Genomic DNA, 6,000 nt, shown 5'->3' with positions numbered 1-6,000 from the left:
AAACCCTCTTTCCATTTAACCAAGTCAAACAAGGTTTTGCCATTGTAAAAATTGCCCTAGATCCAGAATAGTAAACGAAGCTTGTTTCTTTTGCCGTTTGTCTTTCGTTGCTTCATTCGATTTGATTCTTTTTGCCAACCGGAGTTCTTAAGTCGAACTTTCTAGTTATATCTCTTATTTGAGTTTTACCTGTGCATTAGTTGAGTACTTATTGTATGCTTGTTTGTTTGCGATAGAGTACCCGAAGTGTTCCGCTTGCTACTTCGAATCGCTAGGTTTTGCGGATCATCAGCAAGGCAAGTAACACTTTGATCATACCTCCTACTACCCAGTTTTATTGCATTAGATCAATCCTCACACATTGCATGATTAGGATCTAATTAAATTGTGGGTTTGGGAAGTAGTTGAGGTAGTACCTATTACCTGTTATTATCAAACCTTTGGGAGTTACTTCTACGTTTGCTTATTATGCCATGCTATGCTAGTAGACGTGGATTGGGTGAGTGTATCCATGACAGATGTGAGATTGTTAAATTAATGGTTTATCTAAGGTGGAAACTTAAATACACATCTGGGTGGATTGAGGCACCTGGGTTTCTAGTGATTGCCTGTTTTCTTTTGGACCGCCACCCAGGCTCAATGGGATCATGAGATTATTCATGCTAGAAACTTCCGTGTGCAGCCACAAGCTACTATGGGCTCTAGCATAGTTGACTAAGTCGTGCGAACTCTTATAGTGGTAGACTAGCAGATGTAGGGGATGTAGGTTGGTACGGTCTACCCGTTCGTAAGGTGCTAGCGCTTCTGAAAGACTATGTCTCGGTCATCCGTTTCTCAAACACCTTGTAGTGCGAGAAATCCAACGGAGGAGATCAAGTCTTGTGGGGAAAAGTGCACAAACCTCTGCAGAGTGTATAAACTAATCATGGTTAGCCGTGTCCCCGGTTATGGACATCTTGAGTGTCTAGTACTTGGATTATCATGTGAATCTCATCATGTTACTCTAAAATTAATTTGTCGGGTTTTGTTTAATGATGATGCTTAATTGGGATTGAGAATGTTGTCAACCATTCTCAATGTTTAACAACTACCATGATAGTTAAATAAAATTTATTCCTTTGCAGTAGGGAAAAATTGGCTTTACGCAAAAACTGTAACCATAGAGCTTTCCACTAGCCAAATATGCATATAGTATAGCCTATTTCATTCCATTACTCTCTATGTGTTACATTGCCAGCATATTCCATGTGCTGACCCGTTTCGGGCTGCAACGTTAATGTTGTAGACTTTTCAGACGACGATTAAGGTGCTTTTAAGTCGTGGTTCTATACTCAGTGATGCCGTTGGAGTTGATGGACTCACATATCTTCCAAGCCTTCCACTGTTATCGTTATTAGATGGCCTTAAGCCATATTTATTGTAATAAGCTCTCTCTTGAGACACTCAATGTAATAAGTGTGTGATTGCTACTCTGTTATAAATCCTTCAAGTACTGTGTGGTGTCAGCATTACTGATCCAGGGATGACACCTGAGCACAAAGATTGGACCGTTTGAGGTCTGGTCGCTACAAGATGGTATCAGAGCACATGCTGACTATAGGACACGACCACTAAGCTAAAGACCTAGATCACTACTCACTCTTCTCATTCTGGCCTCTCATCTTTTCTACTCTTTTAGGATGGCGGGTGCAAGGAACAAGTTCACACAACCGGATGAAGATACACCCTTTGGACGTCACTTGAAGGAAATCACTAGATACCTGAACATAGGAGTACCAAGCTTCACCAGAACCTACAACGCCACTCTACCAGAAGAAGAGCGCTGGATGATTCAATTTCAAGTTCCAGGAAGGACGTTCATGCCAGTCACTGAGCCCATAGAGTTTTCCTTTGATGCACCAACTTGGAGTCTAGGAAAGAGCATGGCAGCTCACATCGCCATGGGACGCATTGGAGAAGTTTACCGCAATGATCTCAAGGATACTATCTACCAGATTTGTGGGCGCCGAGATGAGCACTGGGAGATGATCAGCACCAGGAAGGATAGATCAGTTGCATCTTTTATCCAGGATTTAAACTAGCACATACGACAACAGGAGAACCAGATGTGCACCAACATGATAGATCTAAAGAAGGCGAGGACAAGAATCAAGGAACTGGAAGAGGAACTCAAGGCTACACGTGAAGATTATGAAGAGGAAATCGAAGTATTAGTGGAGAAGAATGACGATCTGATCAAGAAGACTGGAATATTTATGGGAGGCCCTACACCAGTATAAGAAGACGAAGAGTCCAAGGAGATTTGCCCGGAAGACTACATCATCATCGACGACACCGACTCGGATCCAGATGATAGCGATGATGATTATGTGGATGAAGCAGGAGCAGATATCATGGAGTCTGCAACCAAAGAATATTTTTAGTAGACCACCCCATCAGTAGTAGTAGTCCACCATGTAAATATAGTAGTCCGAGCACTCTTGCGATAGTTAGATCGATTGTATGCCCTTGTTTGTTTGATTGAATAAAGTGAAGTGTTTGCTTTTGCCCATGTGCATATGGGTAGTGTTTTCTCTTTAGACCCCCTCTATTCTTAAATCTCATCTTTTCTAAACCCTCAGATGCCTCCGAGACGTGACCCCGGATTTACCTTCCCACCGGAGCTCACCCAGTTGATCCAGCAGTAGAACACATTGATGCAGTTGCTAGTCCAGAATCAGAATCAGGGGAACAACAACAACCCACCACCACCACCACCACCACCTGTTGATCACTTAGCCCGTTTTCTTAGGCTGAATCCGCTAGTGTTTTCCATTAGCACCTAGCCGATAATAGCAGATGATTGGCTCCGCAAGACAGCAAGGGAGTTGACCACGGCAGGATGCACAGATGTGAAAAGGTGAAGTTTGCCGCACATCAACTGGAAGGACCCGCAGCATCATGGTGGGAGAATTTCACAGCCAGTTTCCCTGTCGACACTGTCACATGGGACCAGTTCGAGCAGGCTTTCCGTACTGCCCATGTTTCAGCAGGAGCTATGGCCATGAAGAAGCGAGAGTTTCGCAACTTGCGCCAAGGAGGACGGACAGTTGGCCAGTATGTGGAGGACTTTAGTAAGTTAGCATGTTATGCCCCAGATGACGTTGCTACGGATGCAGCTAAGCAGGAGAAGTTTTTGGAAGGACTGAATGATGAGTTGAGCATGCAGTTGATGGTAGCGACCTTCAACAACTACCAGGAGTTGGTAGATCATGCTCTCATAATTGAAGGGAAGCAGTAGCAGATTGAGAATCGCAAGAGGAAGTATGGACAATGAAAGAACAATTCAGGAGCTCACCAGAAGCCACGTTTTACCCCTAGACCGGGAGGACATTTTCAGCATACCCATGGAGGAGGTAGCTCGCACAATCACAATGGCACCAAGAATGGTAATGGGAATGGAGGAAGCAACGGCCAGAACCGCACCAACCCATCGACCCCAGCCAAGAGAGACCTGAGCCAAGTCACTTGCTTTAAGTGCCAGAAGACCGGGCATTATGCCAATGAATGTCCTGAATCCCAGAATGGAAATGGCAATGGAAGCTCTGGGAAGAAGCTGAACCCTTTCAACAGGGGACAGGTGAACCACGTTAATGTGGAGGAGGTTGAAGAGCAGCCGGATGCCATAATCGGTAAGTTTTTGGTTAAGTCATTTACTGCACTCGTTCTTTTTGATACTGGTGCATCGCATTCATACATATCAAGGGGATTTGTGGATAAGTATAAACTACCAACCCAAGCCCTTAGATCACCCATGTTAGTAACCTCGCCTGGAGCAGAGTATATGGCTAGTCTATGGTGTGATCGGTTACCATTAAGGATTGGTAACTACGTATTTCCCTCAGACCTAATAGTATTGGAATCTCAAGGATTGGATGTGATATTAGGCATGGATTGGTTATCAAAGTATGAAGGAAATATTGAATGTGCTAGTAAGTCAATTTTTCTTACCACGCCAGAAGGCAGAAGGATCAAGTATGTATCCCGGCATGTGCCGAAAAGGACTCAAGTAAATTGTTTAACAGGAGTTGTGCAGGAGGAAGTACCAGTGGTGAAGGATTTCCTTGATGTATTTCCAGAAGAGTTGCCAGGCATGCCACCGGATAGAGATATTGAGTTTTTGATTGAGCTTTTGCCAGGCACAGGGCCAATATCTAAGAGACCATATAGGATGCCCAGAAAGGATTTGGTGGAGATTAAGAAGCAGATTAAGGAGTTACTGGATAAGGGATATATTCACCCAAGTTCTTCACCTTGGGGATCGCCGGTACTTCTAGTAGAGAAGAAGGATAGATCGTTAAGGATGGTTGTTGATTATCGAGGATTGAATGAAGTAACCATCAAGAACAAGTACCCACTACCGATGATCAATGGTCTGTTTGATTGATTGCAAGGAGCTAAGGTATTTTCCAAGATCGATCTGCGATCAGGATACCACCAGTTGAAGATTCGAGAACAGGACATACCTAAGACGGCTTTTACCACCAGGTATGGGCTATACGAGTATATCGTTATGTCCTTTGGTCTGACTAATGCACCTGCATATTTTATGAACATGATGAACAAAGTGTTTATGGAGTTTTTGGACAAGTTCATCGTAGTGTTCATTGATAATATCCTGGTTTACTCGAAGAATGAAGAGGAGCATAATGAGCATTTGCGTTTGGTTCTTGGAAAGCTCAGAGAACATCAATTATATGCCAAGTTTTAGCAAATGTGAGTTTTGGTTGAAGGAAGTTAGATTTCTCGGACATGTTATATCTGGAGAAGGTCTAGCAGTAGATCCCACTAAGGTTGACACCGTGACAAATTGGGAAACACCAACAACAGTTGGAGAGATCCGGAGTTTTCTTGGACTTGCGGGATACTACAGGAGGTTTATTGAAAATTTCTCGAAGATTGCAAAGCCTATAACGGAGTTGTTGAAAAAGGATACCAAGTTCATATGGACTAAGCAATTTGAGGCTAGTTTCCATGAGTTGAAGAAACATTTGGTTACATCACCAGTGTTGATTTTGCCAGATTAGACCAAGGATTATGAGGTGTATTGTGACGCTTCACGTCGAGGACTTGGAGCAGTACTCATGTAGGAAGGAAGAGTTGTTTCATATGCCTCATGACAACTTAAGCCTCATGAATTGAATTATGCTACGCATGATTTGGAGTTAGCAGCCGTAGTGCATGAATTGAAGACTTGGAGACATTTTCTCATTGGAAATCATTGTGAGGTGTACATGGACCACGAGAGTTTGAAGTATATTTTCACGCAGAAGGAGTTGAATCTCCGGCAAAGGAGATGGTTGGAGCTCATCAAGGATTATGATATGAGATTGCATTATCACCCCGGAAAGGCTAACGTAGTAGCTGACGCATTGGGTCGTAAAAGCCATGTCAACACAGTAATGACGGGAGATTTACCAAGGGAGTTAGCAGAAAACCTTCGTGAGCTATGTTTGGAAATAGTACCAAGAGGCTATGTAGCAGCATTGGAGATTCAGTCTACTTTGATGGATAAGATCAGAGACACCCAGAAGACTAACAAGGAGGTTGCCTCTATAAAGGAGAAAATGAGCGAAGGAAAAGCTAAGGGATTTCGTGAAGATGAGCACGATACCTTATGGTTTGAAGACCGTGTTTACGTGCCTAATGATTCAGAGATCAGGAAGTTAATTCTGCAAGAGGCCCATGATTCGCCCTATTCGATTCACCCAGGAAATACCAAGATGTATCTGGATTTGAAGAATATTTTCTGGTGGACCGGAATGAAGAAGGATATTGCGGAGTATGTAGCAGTTTGTGATGTATGTCAGAGAGTAAAGGCAGAGCATCAGAAGTCAGCAGGATTGCTACAGCCACTACCGATACCTGAATGGAAGTGGGATAAGTTAGGTATGGATTTCATTACAGGTTTACCTAGAACTCGTTCAGGCTATGACTCGACTTGGGTTGTAGTCGATCGTT

This window comes from Triticum aestivum, chromosome 2A, assembly GCF_018294505.1.
Source record: "Triticum aestivum cultivar Chinese Spring chromosome 2A, IWGSC CS RefSeq v2.1, whole genome shotgun sequence".
NCBI classification, from domain to species: domain Eukaryota; kingdom Viridiplantae; phylum Streptophyta; class Magnoliopsida; order Poales; family Poaceae; genus Triticum; species Triticum aestivum.
This window is presented reverse-complemented; position numbering follows the sequence as displayed.